Source organism: Nothobranchius furzeri, chromosome 13, assembly GCF_043380555.1.
Source record: "Nothobranchius furzeri strain GRZ-AD chromosome 13, NfurGRZ-RIMD1, whole genome shotgun sequence".
In the NCBI taxonomy this organism is placed as follows: domain Eukaryota; kingdom Metazoa; phylum Chordata; class Actinopteri; order Cyprinodontiformes; family Nothobranchiidae; genus Nothobranchius; species Nothobranchius furzeri.
Genome location: NC_091753.1, coordinates 67,699,020 through 67,719,890, shown reverse-complemented (window position 1 = coordinate 67,719,890; position 20,871 = coordinate 67,699,020). Strand labels below are relative to the sequence as shown.

Below are 20,871 nucleotides of genomic sequence, written 5' to 3'. Positions count from 1 at the left end.
AGGGCTGTTACACAAGCCAAAGGGCATGACCAGGTACTCCCAGTGGACTGTCGGGGTGATGAAGGCGGTTTTCCACTCCTCGCCTTGTTTTATCCTGACCAAGTTGTAGGCGCTGCGCAGGTCCAACTTGGTGAATATGGCGGATTGGGACACTACATCCAGGGCGGTGGACATCAAGGGCAGAGGGTGACGGTCGCGGACCGTGATCTTATTCAGACCCCTATAGTCGATGCAGGGTCGAAGACCCCCCTCCTTCTTTTTTACGAAGAAGAACCCCGCAGCTCCAGGCGAGGTGGAAGGTCGGATAAACCCCTGTTGGAGAGCTTCCGTTATGTACGCCTCCATGGCCTGGGTCTCAGCCGGGGATAAGGAGTACATGCGGCCCCGGGGTGGAACTGTGCCGGGCTGGAGCTTTATTTCCAGGTCATATGGTCGGTGAGGAGGCAGGGTGGTGGTAGGTGTCTTTGAGAAGACCCGGGCCAGGTCATGGTAACAGGAGGGGATCTGAGAGACATCGACATCTGGGGGTTCAGGTTCCGAGTCAGGTTGAGCAGGTACATGGGAATGACAAGCCACTCCCCAGGTGAGCACCCGCCCCGTTGACCAGGAGATCTGGGGGTTATGACGTAAGAACCAGGAGTGACCCAGGATCAGTGGGGATAAAGGGGCTGTGATAATCAGGAACCGGAGGGTCTCGGAATGGGGAGGTACATCCATACGGAGGTCCACCGTCTCCTGGTGGATGGGATAGGGTTGAAGAGGAGTACCATCCACGGAAGTAACGGGAATGGTTCGGTGGAGAGCGGACAGGGGAATGTGTAGGCGGGTCGCCAGATCCTTGTCCATGAAACAGTCCGCTGCTCCAAAATCCAAGAGCGCCTCCAGCTCAACGGGCCCCTGGGGGAGATGAAGGGTCACTGGGAGCATGGTGCGGGTCGAGGGGGTTCCGGCCGACCCAAGTAGGACCCCTCTGCTGCTGCCTACTTGGAGTCTGCGTTTCCCGGCCGGGAAGGACAAGAGAAGCGCCGATGACCCGGTGCGCCGCAATAGGCGCACAGCCCCTCCTTATAGCGCCTCTCCCTCTCCTCTGGATTTAGGTGTCCCAGCTGCATGGACTCATCAGTGAGTGGGTTGGCTGAGCGGGACCGATCGTTAATTGCCGCTGCCGCGGGCTCAGCAGGTCGGCGCGTAAAGAGGCGCAAATCCATTTGGAGAGCGAGGTTGGCTGCCTCGTCCAGGGTTCCGGGGGTCTCCCGTCCGATCATCCCGTCTCTGATGCGGGAGGAGAGCCCCTCCAGGTAGATCGCTTTCAGCGCGTCGTCTCCCCATCTCAGCTTGGCCGCCTTGGTCCGGAACCGAGACGTGTACTGCGCTACCGTCTGGTTTCCTTGCCGGAGCTGGAGGAGTTGCGTCTCCGTTAATGTCTCGCCACTGGGGGGAACGAAAACCCTCCTGAGTTCGTTCACGAACATCTCATAGTCTTTGCAGACTTCTGATTTCTTATTGTACATGGCGGCTGCCCACTCCTGAGCTCGGCCGGTGAGGAGGGAGACCAGCATCGCCACCCGGGAGCGGGGTGTGGCATATCGGTGTGGCTGACATTCGAACGTCATGGCTAACGTGGCTAACAGTCCCTCAGGTGAGCCATGCGTTCCATCCCATTTCTCCGGGAGACTGAATACAGGTTGGTCTCGGTCTCTGGAGGTCTGCTGCTGCTGCGCAGCTGAGAGCTGGAGAACCACCGTGGCGATGGAATCCACCTTGGCAGCTAGGCGTTCCACCGTGACTTCCATCCGGTTGACCTGAGCACGCAGGTTATCAAACTCCGCTGGGTTAATTGTGCACTCAGTCATCCTGTAACGGGGTGACTCGAGCTGGGCGAGAGTTTGGTTGTGGCGTGGCTTTTAACCCAAGCGCGGAGTGACTGACGCCGGGTTGAATGGACACGCTGTTTAATCTGGGAGCCGGGTGCGCAGCTGTATGGTGACACAGCTTAACACGGCGACTCCTGGGCTGAAGCTGATCTGTACGAACAGGCTGGACTCTGAGATCTGGCTGGTCTGACTGAAACAGGCTTCGTGAATCTGAGCTGATCTGGTTAGGACTCTAGGCTGAGTTCGGTTAGAACGATGACTGAGTGACTCGGCGTTGTGAGGCACTTCCTTATATAGATTTGGCGGGTGACGTGAAGCGGAAGCCTGGCGCTAGGGATGATGGGTAATGGAGTCTGAGCGGCTCTGCGGTGCCTTCCTAGAGGAGGTTGATGGCTGAGAGGGAGGCTGCGTGACACATTGTTCCTCCTGAATATGAGGTTTGACAACCCAATGGACCTTCCTCTCCAGAACCCTTGAAAAGACCTTATTAAAGAGGCATAGGAGTGTGACCCCCTGTAGTTTGGCACACACCCTGCAGTCCCCCTTTTTAAATAGGGGGACCACCACCCCAGTCTGCCAATCTAGAAGAACTGCCCATGTTGCAAGTTCCCACATGCCAAAGACAGTGGCAAGAAACGAGGTCAACAGGTGGGCCACAGAGATAAGAATGGACCCACACTGAAACACACTGAACTTGCTTATGCGAGTAAAATCAGCCAGAAGACAGGGGCCCAACTGCACAACAAGCATCGAGGCTGGGTCAAAAACTGTGGTCAGAAACAAGGGTCACAGAAGGGTCGCAGGGACAAGAGGTCAGAACTTGCTTCCGAGGACCAAACTGGGCAAAAGTTCAGGAAGCGTCTGGCCCTACCTCTGGCAGGAGAGATGGGACTGAAAGAAACAGAGTGAAGAGAGAATTTGTGTAGCACGGGCCTCGTTTTGGTAACGCGGGGAGGTTCTGTCACGGACTGTAAAGTAGCCATGTTTCCTAGTTTCACAGCTTCCCCTGTCGGGTATCGTTACGCTCAATGGAGGGGCTGGAAGCCGGGAACATGTATAATGTGTGGAACTCTGTGCTCCTCAATTAAATGGCCGGGGCTCCGGGAGAAGCCGTGCCACCTGTAAAGGGGGACGGACTTATAACTGAGAGCATTGGAACTCTCTGCTCCAATTAAAATTTGTTTTTGCAGAACCTGCTTGAGACCTGAACCTAGCATCATCTCCTGGTAGGTCTGTAAGTGCACCCATGGAGGCAAAAGCAGAGACGGGTGTTGCTTTGTAAATAAAAATGGTGTTTTGTTGGTATGAATGATCTTAGCCTGCAGATATTAGAAGAGACAGCTGAACAGAGAAAAAGCACCTAGTCAGCTGAGCAACAAGAGACAAGCAGAGAGTGCAGGATGTGGTGACATCACCCCTCCCCCAGCAACTTCTGTTAAGAAGTGGGAGTCCTGAACTAACAGCTCCATATGATTCTGACCTGAAGGACAGCTACACTGATAGGCGCAAACATCTTTAACCTTGCCACATTTGGTGTTGTTGGCAGGATCCATGTAGTACTAACAAGTAGGTTCATGGATGTGAAGTTTGTGGCACCCTGCGCGGGAGCACTAGGACGTGCTTGTGGAAAGAGGGGGGAAGATGTGACAGTGTGAGTGTTCTGTCACAATGTCCCGATGGATCATGCGCCCTGGCCACTTGGCCAAGGGGATGTCCCTTTGGCTGACTGGTTAGAGAGTATGACTCTCACCCGGGAGTCTGGAGATCGAATCCCGCCCGGGCCCTCGTTTATTCACCTTGCCACAGTTACTTGCCACATTTTATAGGTCAGAGGAGGCCCCACCTCCCAAGAAAGCAGCTGCTGAATCTGCAGCTAAAGCACAGTCTGCTAAAGAGGAGTCTGATGATGATGAGGATCGACGTGGATGCCACAGTTCAGTTTCTGAGCGTTCAGGCATTCCTGAGTGAAATGGATGCTGGGTGCCTGAAAGCTCGTGTGTCTGCACTGAAGATTTATGGTCCCCTGGCTGGATGTTCCTCAGCATGGGGGATGTTGCAAGTTCCCACATGCCAAAGACAGTGGCAAGAAACTGAGTCAACAGGTGGGCCACAGAGATAAGATTGGACCCACGCTGAAACACACTGAACTTGCTTATGCAAGTAAAATCAGCCAGAAGACAGGGGCCCAACTGCACAACAAGCATCCAGGCTGGGTCAAAAACTGTGGTCAGAAACAAGGGTCACAGAAGGGTCGCAGGGACAAGAGGTCAGAACTTGCTTCCGAGGACCAAACTGGGCAAAAGGTCAGGAAGCGTCTGGCCCAACCTCTGGCAGGAGAGATTGGACTGAAAGAAACAGAGTGAAAAGAGCTCATCAGAAAGAAAAGCCTTCCTGAAGAATGCTGGACTTTGGAGGAAACTGAAGATCTGCTACAAAGATGATGATTAATGACTTGTGTTAAGCTAAAAAAAAAAGGCTTCATGAAGAATGCTGCATGTAGTAAAAATGATACCAAATGTTTTGTGTTGAGCTAAAAAGTGTATATCTGGTAAATGACCCCATGACCTCACTGTCATAAGATAATGATATGTGTAACTAGAAGACTTTTTACCTTGTCTAAGCTGACCCAGGGAGAGTATAAAAGGAGCAGCTAGAAACAGAGCTGGAGCACAGTTGGGGCAGACGACAGAAGAGACAGAGCAGATTGAGGATAGAAGAGGTCGGCCTCCGTCCTCTGGACGGAGGCCGACAGGAGAGAAGTTTTGGGGCAGCCGACCGACACAGTAGATCTTGAAGACAAAGTTGGTGTAAGCCAACTCATTATTCTTAATTAATCATTAGGACTAATTTCTCCTTGGGGGAAGTGGTTAGTTTTATATTTACTAATTTTTGCATTTTTTGATCTTGTAATAAATTTTTGGAAAAAAGATCCACATTCCTGATTCTTTCAGGTTCTTTTTAAAGCATAAGATTGGAGCCCTGGCCATATTAAGCAGAGGTAAGCATATCAATTATAGGTTCCTGAATTATCAGGATTTACTTTACGGTTTGTGACAGATTAATAAAAGAAACCTTAAGATAAAGAAGCTTGTCTTCTCCTCTACCACGAGTAACGAGATGTCTTAAGGATGATAAAACCAAAACATTAGTAGGTTAATTATGGCTCTGATTGCAAGTGTGAAAAAGTCTCAGCCAGCGCTGGGAGGTTGGATTAATTAGATAAATTGATAAATCTATGTTAGCCTGATCAACTAACAAGAATCATTTTATAGTTACCAACCGCCCACATAAGCTGACAGGGGCGCGATTAATCCTAATAACCCAAAAAATTGCCAGCGAAGGACGGCCACCCGCTGGGCTTCGCCCTAGTATCTGAACCACCAGATAACGGGATTAATTAAAAGGAAGTGTGCTATCACAAAGAAACGAGTACTGCATATCATTTTACCTTTAAAATAGAAGACTGATTCTAATTAGGGAGTCCAAACCAGGGTCTAATACAATAAAACTCACCGACATCCCCACGAACCCTGAGAAAGTAGCACAGTCTTATAAGTTTTAACGGAACTGGGTTTTAACGGAACCGACAAATGGGACGTGCTCGCGACACCCATAATGTCAATCCCCAATGGGATTGAGGAGGTCTTCAAAGGAGACATAACATGAAAAACCCACTTTTTTATCCATTAACACAGTGTGTTTCACATTTTAAGTGTCTAAGTGAGCAAAAAGGCTTATATTATTCACTGGAGTTGCTATTTAGATATTTAATAATTAAGTTTTGGGCATATTTGTCCACCCGTTCAGTTTTTCAAATTATCTATTACATCAGTAATTTATTTCGTCAGGATAACTACCAAATATGGTAATGGCCCTCGGCTAAACACAGAGCCAATCCGCCATTTTTTCTTCTCGCTAAGATTTTTTGTAGTCCTTTTGGAAAAATGCAGAATGTCTGGTTATTTTAGCCACACACAGCTCAAAACTCTTCCTCGTTTTAAGGAAGGGTGGTGTGCCAGTATTTAAACCCAGGAGCTGATGATACTACTGCTAAAAAAAAACACAGAAGAAAAAGTAGTGTGTGTGTGTGTTTGTGTGTGTGTGTGTATATGTGTGTGTGCGCGCGCGCGTGGTTCGTTCATTCGTGTCTCCAGGCTAGTGGCTAGTACTGATAGCTTCATCTATCTAAAAGGAGTCATTTCCATCTGAATGTGGCAGCGACGGGACACAGCAGCAGAGCGGTAAGCTTCATATCACTCTAAAATGTCGACAAACTTTACTTAAGATTTACGGGCATTAGCAGCACTAAAGCGTTAGCATCTGGCTTGCTATCGCTAGCACAGTATGCTAGTAAAGTTAGCACCCAGATTAATGTGGATTTGGCCGATTTTCTTGGAATAAAACGTGATTTCTGATCAATGCCTTCTTTTACACCAGATGATAACCTCCCACTGATTGTAACAGCAGAGAGCCAGTGTGTTATTCTACGTAAGTGTGATGTAATCTTAGCATCCAGTAAATAAAGTCCCATATCAGCTAAAATGCAGCGTGACAAAGTCGTTAAAGTGCGTCAACACAGTGGATTTAATAGAGTTTTTAAAGAACGATCTCTGAGTGAAGTGAGGTTAGTTTTTTGTCTCACTGCAGATATAAAAACGAACTCTGCATCAGTCAGACGCAGCAAAGCTCACCGTCTGTATGAGTGTGAGCGTCGGAAAGCTGATAAAATCAGCTGTAAAATAATTAAAACAAAAGTAGAAATGTTCCTTTGCTTTTTAGAGTCCACATCCAGCAGGCTGGAGCCGTGTTTCACTGACAGGCTGTCAGACTAACGCCCTGATGAGCTCAGCTGGGACAAACTGGTCTGATGTTTAGGTAAGTGAAGATCTGCTTCTCCAAGACCTTGAGATGCTAGTAAAAAATAATTTAGCCAGCTTGCTAATGTTACTTTTCTTCTCCTCTAAGGAACACAGAACGCTCAGATGTTGGAGCTCACGTCACCTACTGAGGAAGGAGACCCACCAGTAAAGAGACGGTCTGGACCAGACCAAAGTGAGTGATGACACACCTCAGCCACCCTCATCATTAAGAACACCTCACCCCCTGAATCCCTCCGTCTGATGACAGCAGAGTGATTTATTTGATGTTTTACTTGTTTAGTCTGTTTAGAAATTATTGAATTACATTATTTTCTGTAATCGACCATCTGATCTGGACGTGTGCAGAATAACTTTCCCCAAGTTCAGCAGCAGCTGGCCTACAAAAACAGCTGCAGCATGTAGTAAGTCTGTCTGCACTGCTCTCTAATGAGCTTCCTTTCATAAGGAATCATTTGTATAATTTTAGTGTCACTATTTTATTACATTTGTAAGAATATGAAGTCACTGCAGCAAAGTGAACTTGTGAACAAACACAAACGTGACTATAAACATGAAAGCTAAAGAACCAACTTTCCTAAAGCTGCTTGTAGACAAACTATGTCATTAAAGTTATTGTCTATCATTGCAGAATATGGCGATGACATCATGGAACTGGTCTTTGGAAAAGTTTCCCCTGAACCAACTCCGTTTCTAGATGAGGTAGAGAAGATCTGCATCTCACCAACCCTCTGGTCTCTGTATTCAGACAACGGAGGTCTCCCACTGTTATCCAGGACCAGTTTGAAGCCCACATACAGCCCCTCCCTCATCATCAGGAAACATCAATCCGTATCCTGAGGACAACAGAAGACGGCAGGAGGACAGGAACTCTGAGACCTAGATACCACAGCGCCGGGACACAAAGCACCTGTGTGTACAACGCCTGTTTAACTACTAAAGCCTGTTTATTATATTGTTCTACTTATTTGCTGTGAGGTTAATACTTAGAAAATTTGTATATTAATGTAAACAATAAAAAAATCACATATTGTATGTTTTCTTTTAGATGTAATGGTCCAAACTCAGCCTTGTAGACATTTATTGCATCCTGTAGGTAAATACACAGAACAGGCTCAGATCCAGGATGACCCAGCATGCTCTTCTTCCATTCTGGCTGTTAGGGATTGTATCAATAACTCAATGCCTACTGATGTTTCCACCTAACGGTATTTATTTAGAATGCAGGTAAGATTTAACTATATTTGTTAGCAAAGCAGACTGATCTTGGGAATTTCACTGCAGCACTGATGTCCACCTCTGTGTACACATTAGAGAATTACCACGTTACAGCTAAATGCATATTTAATAAAGATAGGCTACACATTGGAGACAATAAAAACAAAGTTGTAAGCATTAGAATTATAATGATCACATTAAAGAACATTTGGAGGAATGTTCTTTATTTTTGACTAGAATCTCAAATCTTTAAATTAAAATGTAACTGCTTTTTATCCATTTTCAGCCATTAAGACACCCAATATAAAAAAAGACTGCTTATAAAATTATTTATAATTATATGCATGTATATAGATAGATAGATAGATAGATAGATAGATAGATAGATAGATAGATAGATAGATAGATAGATAGATAGATAGATAGATAGATAGAGATCTTAATAAAATATATTCTTTCAATGGTGTTTTAATGAGCTGTATCATTTTTTAAAACATTTTTTATAGAAATAAATAAGCAAGCAGCATTCCTTGTGTGTGTGTGTGTGTGTGTGTGTGCGCGCGCGCCTGCTCGCTTGTCCTTCCGTCGGCCGTGACGGATGTGTGTGTGTGTGTGTGTGTGCGCGCGCATGTGCCTGCTCGCTTGTCCCTCCGTCGGCCGTGACGGGTGTGTGTGAGTGACTACAGACAAATGCATGAGAGAGTTAGCAGCCTTGAAACAGCTTGATGAACTACTCTCCCTACATGTTTTAAAAATGCTAATATGCTATGCTAAATCTGCTATGCTAAATAATGATTTCTCTATAGAACTACAAAGTCCGACTGGGGGAGGAGAGTACAGGTCTGCACTATGGAGGGGGGCGGAGTTTACAGTTCCTCCTCCAGTTTAAAGAGACAGTACCCCAAAACGGCTCGTTCTCAAGACTCTCCTCAGAACAGGGGTAGATGAGGGTCTGTAGAGCAACAATAATGAGGAAATCAGACCAAAGAACTGCAGTTCCACTGTATTTAGACCCCAACTGAAGGATTTAGATGTAAAAAGGAATAACTTAAAAGCATGTTATGTCTCCTTTCAAAGGACTCCACCCACCAATCCACAACATCCTGAATCAAGGTCAGCAGTACACCATCCCCACTATAAACAGATTTGGTAGAGCACTGCTTTCCACTCCTAAGGCACTGGATGGTGGACCAGAATGTCTTTGAAGCTGTGTGGAAGTCTTGTTCCATGGTCTCACTGAACTCCTCCCATGCCTGAGTGTTTGGCTCCATGACCACCCAAGCTGAGGGGCTTGCACTGGCAATGTCCACCCACAGCTTTGAACGCACCTCTAAGCAGTGCCGCGAAAAAATATAAATAACTCAAAACTGAGTACAGGTCCGTCAAGGACCACAGCAGCAGGAGTGGGGCAGACCGGCGGCACTGGAAGTGGTTTTGCCGAAATGGATGCCATTTATGGTGAGAGGCCAGTGAGTGAATGGCCAGGAGAGTGGCGTGGACACAGCCACTCCAGCTCACATTGGACCTCAGGACAACGGTGAGTGAGCACTTATCATAATAATTAATAAAATGACCTCCGTTTGTGCTACACTGTACGATAGTGCGGACAAAATACTGTGCTAGCTTTGGGTAGTGCTGATGTGCGAACAAAAGGCTAGGCTAACTCCAGGCTAGTTGTGGCATGCCTACTAGCCTAGCTTGCCCATTGACGTCTTTGGTTAGTATTTGTGTTTGTGCATATTAAGTTATTGTTTTCTCATTATAAAAGACGTAATTCTGGAAATGTGCACTGATGAGAGCCAGGGCGTGCCCGACACCGGGGATGTGAACGCTGGGCCCTCATCTGCCGACTGCGGCCGTAGCTGCAGCCCGAGCGTCTCAGCGCCATCAGTGGACAACAGACCACGCTAATGTGAGTTCATTTGCAACAACAACGTTGGTTACGTATTGTAACCCCAGATTCTATGAGTCTAGTCGCAGCCCTTAAGCTAGCTGCTATTGGAAGGATGATCTCCGCATCAGCCAATCATGAAGAGCTAAAATGTACGCCCACCAATAGTGGGCCCCCTCGTGGTATATAACCGCAGTGACCCCACTGCTCACCTCCAATGGCTCTTATTCCCATCATAACCAGTGGGGCCAGTGGCTTAAGGACTGCGACTAGACTCATAGAATCTGGGGTTACAATACGTAACCAACGTTCTATTTCGTCTAGTCTTAGCCCTTAAGCTAGCTGCTATTGGAATAAAGCGCAGCTGGATGGGTTTACGCCCCACTGGTTAACACAACCAATGGACACACCCAATCAAATCTCCTCTAGTGGGGGACGTTCAGCCTCAGACCAGGCTTAAAGACTGAGGCAGCCACGATAAAAAAAACATCATCCACAAGAGGATGAAATCCATCTCAGCAAGGCCAATGAGGTGCCATAAGCATTCATTTAGCCTGCTGAGGTCCAAGCACTGAACGAGTGATGGAACCTGAAGACAGATCTCGTAAATAATAACGAGTAAAGGAACAGGGTGAAGCCCATGAAGCAGCCTGACAAATGTCTTCCATTGACACACCACTGAGCGCCATAGAAGAGGAAATCCCTCTGGCTGAGTGAGCCCTGAGTGCCTCAGGGGGATCCCGCCCTGATGATGTGTAAGCGAGGGAAATGGCGTCACACAGCCAGTGTGTAAGACGCTGGGCCGACAGCGCCTGACCAAAGGAAGACTCCCTGTAGTGCACAAACAGGTTTTGTGAGCGACGAATCCCTGAAGTGCGTGACACATATCGTGCAAGCGCGCGCACCGGGCAGAGAAGGTGCGAAGCCGCCTCCTCCTCAGAATTATGGGGAGGAGGAAAAAGTCCAGCCAATGAAATTGACCTGGATTTGAAGGAAGCATTAATGCTTTTGGGCACAAAGACTGGGTTGGGGCATAAAACAGCAGACCCGCCATCCTCCCGGATCCTGAGGCATGCGGGAGCCACTGAGAGGGCGGTCAGGTCACTCACTCTCTTAAATGATGCTAGCGCCAGCAGCAAGGCAGTTTTAAGTGACAGGAACTTGAGTGAGACCTGGTCCAAGGGTTCAAATGGGGCTCCAGATAAGCCATGCAGAACCACCGTTAGATCCCATTGGGGAAAAGCGGGCGGGACACAGGTCTGTTCCTCCTGACACCTTTTAGAAAAGGTTTTGTGAGGGGATGATTGAAAACAGATCTATCTCCAAAACCCTGATGACAGGATGAGATAGCTGCAGCATATGTCTTAACAGTGCTGAATGCAAGGCCCCTGTCCATCAGTATCTGCAGAAACGATAGGACATCCGCCAGCTGGCAGGAGAGCACTTGAACATTCCATTCTGTGCACCATTTATGGAAAGCTGCCCATTTAGCAGCGTAAGACGCAATGGTAGAGGGCGCCCGCGCACTCTGAATCGTGGCGACCACATCATGCGGCAGCCCAGAAGCCTCTAAGCGTGACCGCTCAGCGGCCAAACCCACAGCCGTTGGCCTATTTCCGGAGGATGTTTGATTATCCCATCCGCCTGGAGAAGGGCGTCCACCCTCCACGGGAGCCTCCACGGGGAGCCGGACACTAGCGCTTGCAGGTCTGGAAACCATGACGCGGACAAGCGTCTGGGAGCCACCAGAATCACCGAGAGCTGTTCCGACCGAATTCGGTCCAGGAGACGGGGAATCAGAGGGACTGGTGGAAACGCATAAAGGAGCGTTCGAGGCCAGGGCTGGTGTGAGAAGGCGTCCGCCCCGAGCGGGGGTCCATCCCGGGGACTCAGGGAAAACCACAGGCGACACTGAGCGTTTTCGCGAGCCGCGAACAGATCCACAGACGGTTCCCCGAACCTGATCCAGATCTGTGATATCAGTGCAGGATGCAGACGCCACTCGGAGTCGCGAGGTCCCCCTCTCGACAGGATGTCTGCCGCTACATTCAGTACCCCCGGAATGTAGATGGCTCTGATGGACAGCAGGTGGACATGTGTCCAACACAGTAAATCTGTGGCGACATGCAACAGTGGGAGGGATCGAACTCCCCCTTGGCGAATATGTAGGCTGCCGCCACCTGGTTGTCTGTGTGAACTTCGACATGACGGCCCTTGAGAAGGGCGGCGAAGTGTCTGATCACATTCCTCACTGTCATAAGCTCCAACACATTTATGTGCTCGTGCGTGTGGGAGGGCCACACGCACGAGCACACGCACGAGCGTGTGGGAGGGCCAGCGATCTGCCACCGTATGGGACAAGCACGTGCCCCCCCACCCCGACAGTGACGCATCCGTAAACACAGATACGTGTGACGCAGGACGTCCGATGGGAACCCCGCGTGAGAGGATGCAGGGGTTCCCCCAGTGAGCGAGGTCCCCGCCCACTGAAGGGGGAATCCTCAACATACGTCTCTTCTGACGTATCTGGTGTACCCGGAGGCGGATGAACCAGCGTTGCAAGCGCCTCGTGCGCGGCAAACCTAGCGGTACCACCGAATGGGCTGCAGACATCATGCCCAGGAGTTTCATGACTAACAGGGCTCTCACGATCTTGCGAGGTTGTACACGGGAGATCACCGTGGAGAGATCTGCCGCTCTTGCAGGCGACAAACGTGCTCTCATTAGGGAGGCGTTCAGCTCCACCCCGAGATACACAATCGACTGGGACGGAAGGATGGAGCTCTTCTCCCTGTTTATAGAAAACCCTAGGGTTGACAGATGCTCTGTCAACCTCCTGGTTTGCCGTGACACCTCGTCCTTGGACCGAGCGCACAGGAGAAGATCGTCCAGGTAAAATAAGACCCTCATTCCCTCCGTGCGCGTGGCTGCAGCGCGCTTTCCAGACATTTGGAGAAGGTGCGCGGGGCTAGCGAGTAGCCGAAAGGGAGGCGATTGAACTGATATTGAACTCCCTTGAACGAAAAACGCAGAAACTTCCAGTGGTTTGGAACTACTGGTATGTGGAAGTATGCGTCTTTCAGGTCGATTGACGTGAACCAATCCCCGGGGCGCACGTATTCCAGGACTTGTCTCATCGTTAACATGCGGAACTGCATTACTGCTATGGAGCAGTTGAACAGGGACAGGTCGAGAATCGGCCTCATTCCTCCCGACTTCTTCGGTACTACGAAGTAGCGGGAGTAGAAGCCCGAGAGTTCTTGTCCGCGAGGGACTCGGGAAATAGCGTCCTTGGACAGAAGTTCCCGCAGCTCCAGCTCTAGGGCCTGAGACTGTACTTGTGATGTGAACGTCGTCTCCACGATCCCGTTGAAGGGAGGTGGGGTGGCCTGAAAATGAAGTGTGTGACCGCAATGAATGGTGTCCGAAATCCATTTGCTCATGATGCAAAGGCGGCGCCACTCGTGCGCGCGTTCCGACAGTGGACGCGTGTGCGCGGTCACGTGAACAACGTCTGAGGGTTGTGCATGTGCCCTTACCGCCGTCGCCCGTACCAGAGAACTGGGGGCGACCCATGGAGGGCTGCGCTCGAAAGGGCGACTGCGAAACAGCTGGAACAGGCTGGTCCACACCGCGGAGCGTGGAGTCCGAGAGTGAAGGACGAGTGGGAGCCGGGCCCGTGCACGGGGGCGACAGAGTGCCAGCGGATGGAGCCGCGCACTGTGCCGCCGCGCGTGGTCGAGACAGCGACCTGACATCCCGCCCCACCCAACGGTGTGGGGAGAGCAGGAAGAGTTGGGCCTGGCCGGAAGCTGGGGCCGGAGCGCAAATGGAGCGCACCCTTACGGCTGGCCGTGTATTATGACTACCTGTACCTGCAGGAACATGTGTGCGTGCAGCAGTGCTTGGTGTGGGGAACATGTGTGAGAACTCGGCAGAGGATTCTGCGGAGGACTGTAGGATTGTGCTCTTTGAGTGACGTGTTTTGGGTTTTATTTCAAAACCAACAACATCAGAACAATCAGTAATACACACATTCCCCCCAAAGAGTCACTTCCGTGGCTGCTTTCGGCGAGGCTCCTGCACTTGGGACTGCCAAGACGGCGTCTGCTGGCCCCGCCGGAACCGTTGTCCGCCATCTCGCTAGTCCCGCTGATGTGGAGCCGAAGCGGGGGGCCGGCTCCGTGGAGCGGGCGGTGCAGCTGGACGTCTGAAGCTTCCGCGCCGTTCGTCCCATCCTCTGGCTGAACGGCCGGAGTGCGAAGCTGACCGAGGGTGGACCAGATCTCGCACCGTAGCCGATAGTTCGGCCGTCTTCTGAGCCCGCTCAATGACGCCCCTAAGATGGGGACCAAACAGAACATCGGTGGTGATGGGGCCGTCCAGCATCTCCCTTTGCAGATGTTCCGGAATGGAGGGCAGGGCCTTCAGCCAGATCGCTCGCTGGATGAGGGTCTGCCGGGCAGCGATGCGAGCAGAACCGGTGAGCACAGCAGCACACAGATTGAGGATAGAATCAGCAGTCTTAGTAATGAAGGCTTTCAACTCCTCGGGAGCTTCCAGCTCCTCCATCATCTTTGAGACGCCGAAGGCAAGAAGGGCGATGTTATTCCCTGCAGCGCCGGTCTGAAAGGCACACTGATGTGCGCGGTCGGTGAGCCCCGTCAGCAGCTGGTCATGTTTTGAAGTGGGAACAGCTCGCGGGTCAGCGAGGTGGTTCTTGGCGCCGAACAGCGAGGCCAAGTCCGGCTCTAGCGGAGGAACGGACGGCCAGCCTTGGTCGGAAAACCCCTCGACCTTGGTGATGGGTGCATACGTGGAGACTGGCGCCTTGAGCTTGGCAGGCTTGGAGAAGGCAGCAGCCCAGCAGCTCATAGCAGCGGGGAAGCGCGTCCAGATAGGGTCTGAGTCGCCCCGAAAATTCCCGCCAAATCATCCGCTTCAGGCGGGGCCGGTTCTGGCACAGCTAGCCTCTTGCGGGCTGCTGCCGCAGAAATGATGGCGGGCAGCTCCTGGAGCAGTGCTCTTACTGCTGGCAGGGAGGAGCGAGAAGCCACTGGGGCAGAAGGACCCGCTGAGCGAAGCTCGTCGACCTCCGTTATGTCTAGGAGGGATGCCGCCTCATCGTAGTTCTCGCTGTCGGTGACGTCATCCAGCCTGCTGAAGCCAGCCGGCTCCTGGCCGGCGCCGAAGAAATCCAAAGCCTTGTCCAGCGGGTACCAGTCAGCGACCGGAAATTCTTCGTCGGCGGCGGGAGTGAAGTACTCGACCCGGCGAATCTTCTCCGCCACGGGCAGAGCGGCACAGAACGGGCACGAGGCCTGCGGGGTCAAGGCCAGGACAGCGTGGTGAGCCCCGAGACAGACCTCACACTTAGCGTGCAGGTCGCCGCTGGAAATGGAGCCCGTCTGGCAGTTCGGGCAGGGTCTGGTGTCGCTGGACATGGCTGGTAAGTCGTCTTTGGATAATTTTGCTCTTTTAGGATAATATTTGCTCTTTAATAAAGCTCTCAAGCTTGGCATGAAGAGAAAAAGGAGGCGAGCAGTGGGGTCACTGCGGTTATATACCACGAGGGGGCCCACTATTGGTGGGCGTACATTTTAGCTCTTCATGATTGGCTGATGCGGAGATCATCCTTCCAATAGCAGCTAGCTTAAGGGCTAAGACTAGACGAAATAGAACTTTAAAATATGACAAGCACGTGTGATTACATATACATCTTTTTGGCGTTTATTCAGGAAAAAGGAGGTGGGGTGGCTACAACGTGTCACCATTTTTGGAGACGCTGGTGGAGAGTGACGCAGGGTTCCTGGAGACAGCGAGGAGGATGAACACCATAATGGAGCAGCAAATGAAGTCAGAGGCGGAGGACAGACACCTGGAGAGGGAGGAGAGACTTTAGGAGAGGGATGAGAGACGAGAGGAGAAGATGGCACAGCAGCAATTTAACAACTCTTTTTTGGATGTGCTGCGCAGTTTGGTGTCTGCTGTTGAAAAATCAACGAAATGACATGAACGTTTTTAAAAATTTTTCTTAGATGTGCAATAAAGTGTTTGACAATGCAACGTGTTGTTACATCCCCGACATTGGTGTTGGTGTTGGTGTTGGTAAAAATGTGAAGGATGGGGGTAACATAAGAACTGGTGGAGGAGTTTAAAATGGGTTTATTTGTACAAAAAGGTATTAAAAACACAAGCAAACAGATCTCTTTAAAAGGTTAACATTATAAAGCAAATTATCAACTATAAAACACGAAGGTGTTCTAAAAGCCCGAAGTTGATAAAAGTCCAAAAACAATCTGACTAAAACACCTGGAAAAAAACTTATTTTAAAAGCTTTACCACAACGAAAGGTGTTTAAAACCGAGGTCAGTAAAATTGCCACAAACACAGTTAACCTTAAAACCCAAACACACAAAAGATCCCACTGGATCATCCTCAACTTCTGACCAAGAGTTAAAACCAACCAAAGTTTTAAACTCAAACAAATCCAACCGTAAAGGGGTTGAAACTACACAAAACCTGGAGGACAGCAGAACCCCTGCACTGCTGCCTCCCAGACTGCTGAAGGCACAGCCTTTTTATGCAGGTGTTGGCAATCAAGGAAGATTTCTTGCAGCTGTGCTCCTCAGCAGCCCGGGAGAGAGGAGGAGGAGGGGCGGTGTTAGGCTGATTCACCAGGGCTTGGTGATTCTGGCTGCTTCTCTCCACAGGCCAGCCTGGCATCCGTAACAGTGTAATCCATCATTGTCCTGTTCCCAGTGAAGTGGAAAGGTCCAATTATTGTTTCAATATAAAACTTTGTGCTAAAATAGCATACACCAGCCTTGGATATTTGCTTTATTCAACTTTGAGATTTATATAGCAATAAATATCAGGTAGGTGTCAGTGTAGACAAGATTAGGTTATATGTCAGCAGGAGTGTAGAGAAGGATCAGAAGCTCAAATGTGCACTCCTCACTTGGCTAATAAGAACTTTTGTCAGTCAGGCAATGTAAACAAGTCCAAATATTTACTTGCCCTTGCCTTAGGCCTAGTCCACACGTAGCCGGGGTTTTTTGAAAACGAATATCCACCCCTCCAAAAACGTGCATCCACACCACCGCATTTAAAAAAAAAAACTCTGTCCACACATACCCGGATAAATACGTTGTTAAGGACATGCCAGACCTGTAGGCGGCATGTCCTTAACAACGTATTTATCCGGGTATTTCCCCCGTTCTTAACCTCGTCCTTCGTCTGTGGTCTTCCGCAAGGAGCAGTAATTCCGCTTGCAAAAACAAACAAGCAAAAAGCGCTTGGACAATTGATGGATCGGGTAGTGACAGAGCGCAGCTCTGAGGGCTTCCATGATGCCGGCTAATGTAAACACAGGTCGCACACGTGATGTCAGCATTTTTTGTCGCGGAAAGTGACGTTGCGGACCTTAAAACTCCGGTTTTGTCCGTCCACACGCAGACACCCAAAACGGAGAAAAGGCAGATCTTCACTTTGGCCGGAGTTTTTAAAAAGATCCGTTTTCGTGTGAAAAAACTCCGTTTTCGTGTGGATGACAGGCCAAAACGTAGAAAAATATCTACGTTTTGGCAGATCCTCGGCTACGTGTGGACAGGGCCACAACTTGAGACATATGGCTAAGCCTTGGATGTGCATAAAAAATTGCTTAAGTCAGCTTTATCTAGCTGATCTGCATTAATTTGGACATGATGTCCATATAATTTATTTGGATTTAAGAGGTTTTTTTTTATTCTTTTTGTCAGCAGGCGTGTTTAGAAGTATCAGAAGCTCATGTGTACAGTACACACTTGACTTAATACAAACTCATGAAATATATTTGGTCATGTTTACAATTTTTAGGTGGTGGTGCATAAAAGAAGTTCAAAGGTCAAACATTTGCTGAGTGGATAAAACTTTATTTGGGCAAAACATACAGTAGGATGTAATCCAATGACTACTGCCCCACAAGGTGTATCATAAAAGCATCCCGCTTTGCTTTCCCTCCCACATCTGTGTTTTGTGGCGGTGGTGGTGCAGCCACAGGTTCAGGGTATTCTTTCTCAGTTGTCTACACATTGTTATAATTCTCCCCATGGCTCTCACACAGATTATGCAGGGCACAGCAGGTCAGAATCATGGAACGCACCAGACTGACGTCACAGTCATTCCTTTTAAGTAGGCAGCGCCACCTTCCCTTCAGCCTACCAAAGGCATTTTCAACCACCACACGTGCCCGGCTGAACTTCTTGCTAAAAAGAAGTTGCTGCTCTGTCAGTCGCCCAGTGTCTGTGAATGGTTTCAGAAGCCAGTCTTGCAGCGGGTAAGCAGAGTCATCCAGGATGCAGTATCCAAAGTCAACGCCAGCAATTTGGATGGAATAGTCAGGGAAGAGATTTCCACGGCTTGCCAAATCCCAGATGGAGGAAAGTCTCAGGACCCTCACATCGGTCACGCTCCCTGGAAGCCCTACAAAAACGTTCCAAAACAGTCCCTTTCCATCAACCACAGCTTGCAAGATGAGTGTGTGCCACCTTTTCCGGTTGAAATAGTCTGTGTGAAAGTTTCTGGTTGCTATGATGGGGATGAGCCATCAAAGCACCCACACACTGTGGCAACCCCCACCTGCTCTCAAAATAGGACGCTATCTCCCGAAATTTACCCTCATTGGGTAAATGAGTCAGTTCTGGCAACAGCAATGCTTCTGCAGCAGCACAAAAGTCCTTCACACACTTGGCAACAGTTGAGATGCCAACACCAAACAGAACACTGATGGGTCTGTAATCTGAACCTGTAGCAAATTTCCATAAAGCAATAGCCACAATCTTCCTCAGAGGCACACACTCACGGAAGAAAGTGTCTTTTCACTGCAATGCTGGCCGCAGTTTGTTGCACAGGAAAATGAACGTCTCCTCGGACATTCTGAAGTGCTTCAACCACTGCGCTTCCGTGTAACAAGGCACATAATTATCCCAACAGTCAGAGGATCGGTTGAGTGACCAGATTGCGCGTCTGCCGCTGGAGCCTTCCAAAATAGCCATCTAAAACAAATGAAACGTATTTTATTAACTTGAAGTGTATTAAACACGCACGTCAGAATTAGAATTTTAGCAATTACCAGGATGCGTCGTCTGCGTTGTCGTAATCGCAGCAATGTGTTGTACTGCTTCAGAATGGCTTCCTGCATGTCTCGGCGACGCTTTGCAGATTTCATCCTCCTCAGCTGGCGAAGCCGACGCCTTTCGGCCTGTCTAGCGCAGAGTCTGGCCCCCAAAACGAGCCACAAGCGCAGAACCATGAAAAATAACACCACGAAGTTCTCCATTGTTTACAACACTACACAGGTATCAATCAACACAAGGCGGCTCAAATATTCGCTGATATATGACATCACTGACATCTTAGCACCAATTTCTCCCGCCAATTTCTGGGGACCGCCCGCATTCCAGAGCAGGGACGTGAGGAATCACTCGGGCAAGGCTGGGGCCGGCCGGGGCGGCCCGGCCCGGGCCGACCAGGTACAGATGGGAATGGCCTTTTTGTTGCCTCTGGAGTCCCACAGGCCAAAATATCTAATAGGACTCTTTCTTCAGCTTGGGAAGTATCCCTAACCACCGGTGTACACTAACAGCTTTGGGGGTTGGCACTACGACAGGCACCGATGACCCTGCAGCCACAGCTCTAGTCAGCCGCCTCAACAATGGAGGCAAGGAACAGTCCCCCGGCTTCAGTCGAAAAGTTTTGTTGGAGGTGAGATTTGAAGCTCCTTTAGACAGGAGACTCTGCCAGACATTCCCAGCAGACCACAATACTTTTGGGCTTAACAGGTCTGACTGGCCTTCTCCCCCACCATCGGAGCAAACTCATCACCTGGTATTTGTCAGTTGACAGCTCCACCCTTCTCTTCACCCAAGTGTCCAAGACATGCGGCCGTAAATCAGTCAAAACAACAACAAAGTTGATCGTCGAGCTGCAGCCTAAGGTATCCTGGTGCCAAGAGCACATATGGACATCTTTCTGCCTGAACATGGTGTTCATTATGGACAATCCATAACTAGCATAGAAGTCCAAAAACAAAACACAGCTCAAATTCAGATCGGGGGGCCTTTGCTCCCTACCCCTCCACTCCAGGCCTCACTGTCATCGCCCACGTGAGCATTAAAGTCCCCGTGCAGAACGAGGGAGTCACTGGAAGGAGAGCTCTCCAGCACCTCCTCCAGGGTCTCCAAAATGGGTGGGAAGTCTGCGCTGCAGTTTGGTGCATAAGCACAAACCACAGTCAGGACCCATCCCCACACACGTAGGTGGAGGGAGGCTATTCTCTGGTTCACTGGGGTAAACCCCAATGTACAGGCACCAAGATGGGGGGAAAATAGTATGCCCACCCCTGCTCGGCGCCTCTCAGTGTGGCGCAAATCCAGAGTGTCCAACTCTTCTCAAGGAAACTGGTTCCAGAGCCATGTGTAGAGGTGAGTTTGCCTATATCTAGTCAAAACCTCTCAACCTCGCACACCAAATGAGGCTCCTTCCCCACCAAAGAGGTGACATTCCACCTGCCAAAAGGCAGCTTCTGTAGCCGAGGGTCAGACTGCCAAGGTCCTGGTCTCTGCTACCACCTGTAAAACACTGCAACCGATCACTTTGGCCCCTCCCATGGGTGGTGAGCCCATATGAAGGGGGACACACGTATCCTATTCGGGCTGTGCCCCGCCAGGGTGAAATTCTGGCCACCAGGCGCTTGCCAACATTCCCCACATCCAATCCTTGCTCCAGCCGTGGGCCCCGGTGACCTGTGTGTGGGCAAAGGAACACTGTTTTCATGTACATTTTTCTTCATAAGGGGCCTTTGGGCTGCTCTTTGTCTGATCCCTCACCTAGGACCTGTTTGCCATGTGTGATGCTACCAAAGGCATAAAGCTTCAGACAACTTCGCTCCTAGGATCATTTGGACACTCAAACTCTTCTAACACGGTAAGGTGGCAGCCCAGGGAGGAATTTATAGCCTTTGTATTTATTA

At 49.8% G+C, this 20,871-nt stretch overlaps 2 long non-coding RNA genes across 2 annotated transcripts in view; one reads left to right on the top strand and one right to left on the bottom strand.

Moving 5' to 3' along the window:
- LOC139062568 (uncharacterized) overlaps positions 1 to 20,871 on the bottom strand; it is a 215,888-nt gene that overhangs the window by 27,754 nt on the left and 167,263 nt on the right. The gene's annotated exons all lie outside the window — the stretch shown is intronic.
- Positions 6,820 to 16,991, top strand: LOC139062569 (uncharacterized). The gene is made up of 5 exons (XR_011516128.1): positions 6,820 to 6,926; positions 7,383 to 7,663; positions 9,047 to 9,506; positions 9,738 to 9,881; positions 15,599 to 16,991. It is a non-coding gene; the product is annotated as an uncharacterized lncRNA (long non-coding RNA).